The sequence below is a fragment of the Gracilinanus agilis genome, chromosome 1, assembly GCF_016433145.1.
Source record: "Gracilinanus agilis isolate LMUSP501 chromosome 1, AgileGrace, whole genome shotgun sequence".
NCBI lineage: Eukaryota > Metazoa > Chordata > Mammalia > Didelphimorphia > Didelphidae > Gracilinanus > Gracilinanus agilis.
The window spans coordinates 20808695-20819205 of record NC_058130.1 but is presented as its reverse complement, the minus strand read 5'-3'; the positions used below and the strand labels follow the sequence as shown (position 1 = coordinate 20819205).

General features: G+C 44.4%; 1 long non-coding RNA gene across 1 annotated transcript; it reads right to left on the bottom strand.

The window, feature by feature from the left end:
* Positions 1–6446: 6446 nt before the first annotated feature.
* On the bottom strand, positions 6447–7665 carry LOC123230661. The gene is made up of 2 exons (XR_006505086.1): positions 7365–7665; positions 6447–7126 (listed from the first exon to the last, which is right to left on the bottom strand). It is a non-coding gene; the product is annotated as an uncharacterized LOC123230661 (long non-coding RNA).
* Positions 7666–10511: the final 2846 nt, after the last annotated feature.

Here is a 10511-nt window from a genome sequence, read left to right as displayed (position 1 = left end):
AGGGAAGGAAGGGAAGGAAGGAAGGAAGGAAGGAAGGAAGGAAGGAAGGAAGGAAGGAAGGAAGGAAGGAAGGAAGGAAGGAAGGAAGGAAGGAAGCTAGATAGATCCTGAGGCTGCAGCCTCTTTGCTCCCTTAGAGAAGCCTTGCTTTTCTAGACACAAAATTTCTAGACTATGCTGAAAAGCTCAGCAGAAGGGTTTGCAGTCTTGATATCAACCACTAGGAGGCAGCAGATGCCAAAAGAACGAGCAGCCACCGAACATCTCAAGAAAGCTGGAGATTTCAGGTTGATCTCCTTGAAACAAATGACGAAACTAAGGCACCAAAAGGGCAGTGACTTTTCAAGGCATGGATTGGTAGAACAGCATTTGCATCTCAGGTTCTTGGACTCCAAACCCTCCTGATTAGGAAGCTGTTTGCACAGGCACCTCCCAAAGACACTCAAGCCTCCCCAAACCATTTTTAGTGGAATTGGGGTCTAGATGAATGGGACCAGGAAAATTGTCTGGAGCCAAAGGGGATGGGGATGAGGATGGGGTGGAGGGAAACTGATTTCAGATCGGAGCACTGAGCTAAACTTCTTGAAAGTTCTCGGTTTGAGAGTTGTCTGTGAAATTTTGAATCCTACCAAGATGGGAGCTCAGAGGCCATCAAGCATGAGGATGGAAGATGTTGAGGGCAGAAAATGTTCCATTTTTGTCTTGGTTCATTTGGTGCCTATCACACTGCTTAACAGGGGTATTATGGGGTGTTCAGGGAGGACCTCTGGAGTGAGAGCTTGCCAAGCCCTTTTCAGGGCTGCTCCTCCACCTTTGGGGTTCCCCCTTCATTAAACTCTCACCGGTGGCTCCAAGAAGCTGTAGGGTGGGCAGCAGTCACAGCCTGGCCAATCCTCTCTTGGTGAGTAAGGAGGGTGTCTACCCCCAGCATGGGAAGACTTCCTCCAGGAGAAGGGGTGGATGATTGTACGAAAATCTCTATGGCTGTTCTTTTTATAGTTGCAAAGAATTGGAAACTGAGGGGGTGTCCCTGATTGGGGAATGGCTGAACAAATTGTGTCATATGATGGTGATGGAACACCATTGTGCTATAAGGAATGATGAACTGGATGATGAACTGGAAAGACCTCCGTGAACTGATGCAGAGTGAAACAAGCAGAACCAGGAGGACATTGATCACAGTTAACTGCAATATTGTGGAATGATCAAATGTGGTAAGACTTTGCTACTAAGAGCAATACAATGATCCAGGACAATTCTGAGGGATTATAAAAAGGAATGCTCTCCACCTCTAGAGAAAGAACTGTTGGAGCAGAACTGTACATAAAAACATGATTTATCGCTTGTTTATTTGGGTATATGATTTGGGGTTTGGGTTTTATAAGATTCGTCACTTATAAAAATGAATATATGGAAATATTTTGCAAGATAATACATGTATAACCCAGACTGAATTGCTTGTCAGCTCTAGGAAGGGGAGGGAAGAAAGGAGGGAGACAATATGGATCATATAGCTTCGGAAACTCACGTGGAAATATGTTAAAATAAAAATTTCTTTAAAAAAAAAAAGGAGGTAGATGAGAATAACTTGGTCCAATAGCATAAAGATGGCTGAAGCAGGTGCTATGGAGTGCTTAGAGCTTGGTCAGGCATGGGAGACACCAAGGCCATCCTGACTCCTATCCTGCCACTGGACTTGGATGACTCTGGAAGAGAGCGAGGCTGACAACTTTGAACAAACTCTGCCTCACTTCAATCCAATTCAGTGTAAGTCAAGCCCACCCCATGGTGCCATCGATCCACTTCTAACAGAGACAAACAACAGCTGCTTGAGTAGAACACAAGCTCTGGTCTGTTTTCGAAACATGCAGAACTGTGTCTGGCGCACGATGGGAGCTTAGTGAATGCTTTCGGAGGAGCATCGCTAATCTTCTCTAGAGCGTTCCAATGTTAGCAGACATGGTGCCACCGCTGCCTCCTTTGGAAGTGAAGATGATCCAGTATCCTTGAAGGCTATGCCGGGCAGACAACCTCTGGCAAGGTCTACCATGATGGAAAGGAAGGCTTTGCGTATGGGCCCCAAGAGTCTGGCCCTTTCCAAAGATCAGCCTAACTCAGAACTGAGAGGCTTATGGCCAATAGGATGTCCTCATCCCAAACCCTCCAAAGCCCAATTGAAATACTCTGTGTAGTTTCCCCAAAATCATCTTTTGCCACTGAACTATTGCACTTTGTATTTGACCTGGCACAGGGCAGGCACTTAAACGTTTGCTCATGAATGGACAATTTGCAAGATGTAGAAGTTATTGATATCAAGTTTGTTTCTTCTGCATTGACCCATAAGGTCTCTCAAAACTCCAAGGGTTAATTATGCTCCTGTCCAGCCCTCCCCAGCTCCCTTGCTGGGCCCGAGCTAAAAGAGCCTCTTTTCATTTTCTTCATTGTCTGGCCCACAGCAAGCAGAGGGAAAGACCAAGCTTTACTTATAGGATCTTAAATCTAGGACTAAAAGGGAAGCCCCTCTAGTCCAAGCCCTTCATTTGCCACGTGAGGAAATGCAAGCCCAGAGACACGAACCATTTGCTGAAGATCACACGGGTTCTAAGTACTAGAATCTGATTTCAACCATCTTTGCATCTCTCCACATTGACCTTCTAGTTAGGAGGAGCTCAATCTGGACTGAATTTGCTAAATGAATATCCCAAGAAAGCTCACGAACTTGGAGGCATCCCGGGCTCTCATTATGCACCAATGAAGGGTGTAGTTCTTGCTCAGGTCCCGAATGGTCAATTTAAAAAATTACTATTTTGTGACTGACTTGCTCTACATTATCCTGTATTGTTCCCTGATCCAAATGTGTTACTCTTTTCCAAGCTACTCTGTCATGATGTCCACAGAGAAAGCAACTGAATGGGTAGGACTTGGGTGATTCCCTCAACCTCAGTTTCCTCTTTCGAAAAATGAAGGGGTGAGCTAATTGACACCCGAAGGCATGCCTTCTAGCTCCTCATTTGGATTAGCTGACTTTGGTGGTCTGTCTGTCTTTCTTTCTTTTAAACCCTTAGCATCAATACAGGGAGGGCTCTAGGCAACAAAAGTGAAGTGACTTGCCCAAGGTCATTTTGTAGTGTGTCTGAAAATGTGTCTGAGGCCCAGGGAGATAGATCTCTTTCCATGCCAAGTCTATCTACGATGAGCTAAAAGCTTTAGCTTCCCTCTAAAGTGAAACAAGTTTCTGAAGGAGCAGAACCTGGCTGTTAACAACCTGATCCAGAACTGTAATCCTAAACATGACTATCCTGGGACTGTAAGCACTGGAGCCGAGGAGTTCAAATCAGTTCACACCATCACGTCACCCTTCCTCGAGGGTTCTCAGGCTAGGGAACATGGGAGCCGTGTAGTCTACGTGGCAATCTGCAAGGAGGCGACGCTTCCCACTGGTTGCTCTAAGCTGATGACAGAAAGGCATTCTCACTTTCACGGATGCTCCTGCCAAACCCCAAAATGATCAGGGAGGATTTGGCAACCACGGCTCCAAGTGTTCGCTGGCTGAGCAGAGCTGTCCTGTGGGGGTCCTGGCCCCGCCTGGCCCCCGGTACAATCAGACACTTCCCAGGGCAGAGAAGGCAGGTGAAAGCAAAGCTTCGAGAGCTCTTGCTAGCACTTAGCTAAACCATCCGGGAAAGGTACCTACAGTAGGGAGCTTTTCCAATGGGAAGAGCGATTCCAGGTCTTTGGCATCCAGCATCCGCTTTGCCAGGCAGATGCTCAGAGTATTTTAGCAGAAATCATGCACTTGGGATACTGCTTCACCTGCAGGCAACTACTTTTGGTCAACAACAACTTTCATGTCTCTGAATATGAACCAACTCTAAGTGAATCAGGATTGTGGGTGTTTTTGGATGGGGACGTTGGATATGTTTACAGTTCCCATATATTTATTTAACGGAACCTTATTAGGCAGTACGATGTCTCACATGAAGTGGCTCTTCTCCTTGCCAAGGCGAACCTCTCAGCGTGCACAAGCGATCCCCTTTCACTCTGTCTTCTCTCTATCATCCTTACTCCCACTTATCTTCAATCTGACCTATTTTTTAAAATAAGAATCCTTCAAATCCAGCCTCAGACACTTCCCAGTTGTGTGACCCTGGACAAGTCACTTGACCCCCATTGCCCACCCTTACCACTCTTCCACCTAAGAGCCAATACACAGAAATTAAGGGTTTAAAAATAAAATAAAATAAAATAAGAATCCTACCATCTGTCTTGGATCGATATTAAACAGAGGTTCAAGGCAGAAGAATCATAAAGGCTAGGCAATTGGGGTTAAAGTGACTTGCTCAGGGTCCCACAGTTAGGAAGTGTCTGAGGCCAGATTTGAACCCAGGACCTCCCATCTGCAGCTATCTGGTGCTCTATCCACTCAGCCATCTAGCTACCCCTTGTCCCAACTATTGGCCACTTCCTTACTGCCTTCAAATATGCCCATGTCTCCCTCATTCTTGAAAAACCATCCCCTATAGCTATCATCCTATGTCCTTCCCCCTTTTGTGGCTAAACAACTTGAGAAGGCAATGTAAGCCTCCACTGCCTCTCCCCTCACTCTCTCCACAGTTGCCAATAGTCTCTTAACTGACAAACCTAATGGTCTTTTCTCCGTTCTCATCCTTCTTGACCTCTCTGCATGCAGCTTTTGATGTCAACCGTACGTTCTCCTTTCCCCCATAAGCTCTTCTCTCTGAGGTTCCATGACACTCTTCTCCCGATTCTCCTCCTACCTGTCTAGAGGTGCCTTCTCAGACCCTTTGACTGGATCTTCATTCATGCAGGTCATGCCCACAAACTGTGGGTGTCCTCAATGTTTTGTCTGGGGCCCTCTTCTCTTCTCCCTTCGTGCAATTTCACTTGATCTCATCAGTTCGCTTGATCTCATCAGATCATTGATTCAATGATCACATCTATGCCGATGATTCACAGATCTACTCATCCAACCCTGATTTCTCTAATGAACTCAGATGCCTATTTGGCATCTGAACTAGATGTTCTGTAGATATCTAAAGCTCAACACGTCTCAAATTGAACTCATTATCTTTTTCTCCAAGGCCTCCCTCCTTTCAAACTTCCATGAAACTATGGACACCATCACCCTCCAAGTCTTACAACCTAGGAGTCACCCTTGACTCCTCACTCTCTTTCATCTGCTCACAGCCAAACAGTTGTCAAGTAGGATCATTTTTATCCTTAAAACTTCTCTCACATAGCTCCACTCCCATCTCGCCACTGAACACCACTTTGGTCACTTCCCACCTAGATGATTGCCAGATAACCTTCTGATTAGTCTCCATGCTTCAAATTTCTCCCCACTCCAATCCATCCAATCATTTGTCAAACTGAGCTTTTTGAAGTTTACTCGATTACTCAATAAACTCCAGTGGCTTCCCATTACCTCCAGAATCAAACGTAAGACACCTCTGGCCCTTTATAAGCTGGCCTCTTCTCACCTTTCATGTCTTATTTTTCTGTTGGTTTCAGCTCCAAAACGTTTTCCACTGCCCATCATCAAGATGAAATTCTATTAATTTTCCCAATTTCAACTTGGGTAAATGGAAAGTCTTTTCTACATATCTTCTAGTGCTATATGGAGTCAGTTTATTGATTAATTTTTTCAGATCATTTGTCTCCCAGATCACGATTTCTATAATTTTTTTTCCTCTTCATATCTGATGGACTTGGTGCTAATCATAAAAGTCTGTTGTGGTTTTTTTTTGGAATATTTTTCCATAATCATATAAGTCTTAAAGATCTGGTGGTTGTACTTCTTGGTAGAACCAACAGCAAAGACAGGAATGAGTTTCCACTGGTGGTTTTGACATCAACATGGGATTCAATCATGGGCTGCCATTTTTTTTTTTTTTACTATGGAGGAAAACTTTGTTATGTAAAGGATGGCAACATGGAATCCCCCTGGAGAACTTTGGGTGAGGCTGACCCTGTATTTTGCAGGGATTCCATGTTGCCATCCTTTACATAACAACTTGCATCCCCTAAGGTCCACTCCATGAAAAAGGGTCAACCAATTTAAACCCGAGCATCTTCAGGAATCAACTTAAACCTAAGAAAAGCAATGTCATCATTATGTAGATTAGTTAGCCACTTTTTTTTTTTTAACCCTTGTACTTCGGTGTATTGTCTCATAGGTGAAAGATTGGTAAGGGTGGGCAATGGGGGTCAAGTGACTGGCCCAGGGTCACACAGCTGGGAAGTGGCTGAGGCCGGGTTTGAACCCAGGACCTCCTGTCTCTAGGCCTGACTCTCACTCCACTGAGCTAACCAGCTGCCCATAGTTAGCCACTTTTGAAAAATATGCTCCTTTGTTGTGGGGGGATTAGAGGTGAACCCCCGGGGTTTGGGAAGGGTACCTTCTGTAAAAATGCAAGACTCCAAAACTTGGCTTAAAAATAAAAAGAGAAATTTATTAATTTAGAAAGTAATATTGAATCAGGCCAGGAAGATAGCAAGATGAAAGGCTGCTCCCAGAATCCATCAATTCTGGGGATTATATGCTTTTTACAACAGTGAGGACGTGATGTTGTGTCATGGTGTGGATGTGATTCTAGAGTGGTAAACACTCAGGCATTCTCGGTGGGGGGGTTGGTCATCTGACCAGGGTATGCCTGGAGACATAGGGGGTGGCTCTCATAGTTTGGGGGACAGATGGATGTCTGAGATACAACCCGACGGCATCAAGGTGTAGCCTGGAGATGCATCTCTCTGTCCATCTCAAATCTAAGGGATGGTCCAAGCTTGATAATCATCTCAGGGTCTTACGGAAGCAATCAGATGTGATTGGGTTAGGAGTCACAAGGACAGAAGGGAGCAAAGGAATTTCCCTGCTTACAGTTTGCCTGAGTTTGGGGGTTACGATGCCCATGCCACCTTGAGACCAGTAGAGGCAATTTTCATTCCTTTAGTTCTGTCTGGTGTCTTGCCAATAAACATAGCTGGTGCCTTCACATTCTACCCATCTTTTTTTTTTTTTTTTTTTTTTTTTTTTTAATAATGGATCAACCACTTTCTTCTTGGTTCCTTTGGTTGGCTGCTTGTGCTCGGTAATTGCCATGATCCTCCTAAAAAAAAACACACACAAGTCATTGAGCATTTTCACTGGCGGTGCCCCATGCCTGGAATTCTCTCCATCTTCTCTGCCTCCTGTTACATTGGTCCCTTCTGCAAGAAGCCCTCATACCTTCCCTTCGTTATCTCCCGTTTATTCTCTACACATTTTGTTTGTCCGGGGTTCCTTGCTTACATGTCTCCCCCTTTAGACGGAGATGGGGCTTTGATTTCACATCAGTTGGTGCTTACCAGTTTGTGGCACAGTCAGTGCTTAGCAACAGCTCGCTGACTGACTGACGTAGGAGACGGAGGGTGGGTCTTGGCCTCTCCAGGAAAACCCAGGTTTTGGACATTTCGCTGATACATGGGGTCAGATTTGGAGCCAGAAGGGTCACAAGAGGTCATCTGGGTCCAGAAGTGTCAAACCCGGATCTCACAGGCCACGTGTGTCCCACAACTCCCTTGAGTACAGCTCAAACAAGATGTAATTTGGAAATATTTAACAAAATAAATAAAAACACAATTAAACATAGATAATATCAACATGTGATTTTTCTAAGTCAATATGCAGCCTTTAGTGGCCCCCAATTTCTATTTGAGTTTAATCTAGTCAAACCTCCTCACCTTAGAGATGAAGAAACAGAGGCCCCGAGAAGCAGGATCCTTTCTACGGCACCAGGCTACGGGGCCATAAGTGGGTCTCCCAGGCTAAGGCATGGAGAAGTTAGATGCTGACCTGCCTGGGCTCCAGAACAATCCACGCGGATGAAATCGTAGGTCCAGACACCAGCTGGCCTGTCCCCAAAGTGCTGTGTGTAGTGTTGGGGTAGGAGGTTGGAGGATATAAAGGCAAGACAGAATATCTTGTCTTGGCAAAGCTTGTGAGGAGGGAGGATTTTAAAAGACCCAAAACAATATATAGAGTAAGATTAAATGTTATCGGTATAAAAAAACCTTCACTTGGTTATTTCAGACACATACACAAGCTGCAAATACAGAATGGGGGAAGCGTGCAGGGCTCTTATTTCATATGAAGAAGGACTTTTAGGACTTTGTTGAATCAAGATTGAGCAGCAGTCGACAATGCCATGGGGCATCTCAAAAGCCCCGTGTGCTTTTAGGGTACGAAAAATGGAGTGCCTGGAAAAAGGAAGATTGAAGGCCGAGTGCCTGAATAAAGAGAACTGATAGCCCTGCTCTAGTCTGGTCTGTGCCAGTGAGAAAGAGCAGCCAGGCTGAGGGGAGCCAGAGTGGTGCCCCATGACGATGGGTGGGTGGAGGCAGCTGGGAATGTTTAACCCGGAGTCATTCTCTTTAAGAGATGCCAGGCAAAATCTTCCACTAATTTGAAGGGTCATCCTAGAGAAGATGAAGTAGGCTCGCTCTGCTTGGCTCGAGGAGATCTGAGACCCACTGGGGGAAAGTTTGAGGAAGGTGGATTTGAGGGTGACGTAAAGAGAAAAAGGAACCCAAGTTTAATCCAGACCTGTAATTGCCCTGGTGAGGAACTTCTGGAATGAAAAATCAGCAACTTCCTCTGCTGACTCTCTTTTTGTTTGGCCTACTGAGTTGCTAAGTGATTCATTTGACCAAATTCAATCAGCCAATAGATTTGGGAGGCAAAACTGGAGCCCATGTTTCCTTGGTTTCCTGCTGGATTGCTTCTCAACAAGAAGACACGGGAAATGAAGCATTCATTTTTAGGAAACTTCAGTAAAATAAAAATAGGACATTTTTAGCAAAGATAATTTTTAAAAAACCCTTCTGTCTTAGAATCAATGCTGTGTATTGGTTCTAAGCCTGAAGGGCTAGGCAACGAGAGTTAAATAACTTGTTCAGGGTCACACAGCTGGGAAGTATCTGAGGCTCCACTGGAACCCAGGACTTCCCCTGGCAAGATAATCTTAAAGAACTTTACTTCTGAGGATTGTCAGGGAGGGGGAAAAAAAATTTCTAAAACTTTTCACATACATGTTACTTACCTTGACAACACCTTCCCTCTCAGTGAGCACCAAAGCTCATGGTCTGCAGATACAAATTTATTGAGCAGAGATATACACACACTCTCTCTGTCTCTCTCTCTCTCCCCAAATGACTGGTTTGAAAAAATGAATTTCATCCATTTTGGCCTAAAATTTCCTTTTAGAAATGATTCATGTTTTTGTTCTTGATGGTTCTCTAGTGTCTTCCTGGCTCTGAAATATCTACCTCATTGCACCAACTCATTCTGGAGGAAAGAACAGCTTGTGAGTTAAGCAAGGGCTTGGAAACTCGAGGCTTCAGAATGAATCGCCTCCAGACACGGCACAGAAGCATAAAGCAACAATTCCTTTTCCCAGCTGTCTACTTCAGGACCCCCTCGGAGGAGAGCAGCCTTCTAGGGCATCTTCACCAAGCGCTGAGGACTCACCTGGAGGGCAAAGGATTGAGGAAACAAGGATGCTCTGAAAGCCATGAAGGTAGAAGTGCTAAGTGAACTGGGCATTGTTACATGTTGTGTGTCACAGATACGTGGTACAGAGGGATAGCATGCTAGATCTGGCATCAGGAAGACCTGGGTTCAAATCTTGCTTCAGATGCCCACTAGCTGGAATACATGACAATTGCATACTTGCTTATCCCAAAGGGAGGTGAAGTGGGAAGCAAAACTATGACCACCTACTCCAAGAAAGAGTGACAAATAAAATGAATACCACCAGCTTCAAGGTGTGAGCTCAAACCTGAGAAGGAAGCATCTAGATAGTCCAGGGGGTACAGAACCGGATTTGGGGGTCACAAAGGGGGAGTTCAAATACAGATTCAGACAGTAGCTGAACTCAGATATAGAGGAAAGGGCACTAAGAGATTCAGGTTCTAGACCCAGCTCTAACGCTAGTTAATATGGAGTAACTAACATTGGACAAGTCATTTCATCATGCCTCAGTTTCCCTATCTGTTATACAAGAATAGCTACTCTCAAGGTTGATGTGAGGATAAAATATTTGCGAAGGATTCTGCAATCTTAAAGCACTATATAAATGCTAGTTGTTACTATTATTGTTCTTATTCCTAGTCACTGATCCTCAAGAGAAGCCATGTCATAGATGGCATCTTAATTTAGATATCTGTATTTAGAATAACCAAATTGCTAGACAAAAAAAATAAATCTAATAAGCATTCTAACACATTTACAAGTGTGACAGAAGAAAAGACATTCTTATAAAAGTAATATGCCCTTCTCGTTTTGATTAAATTTAAAGAGTCAAAAAAAACTGGCAGTGCTTTTTAAAATTACCAGTGGAAGATAGCTTAAGGCCATTCCTAGATGATGTTGCCAGAGAAATAAAAATATTGCGAGTCACAAAAAGATGGCATAAGCAGGTAGAAGGTCACCTTCACTTTAATGATCTCTCAGCA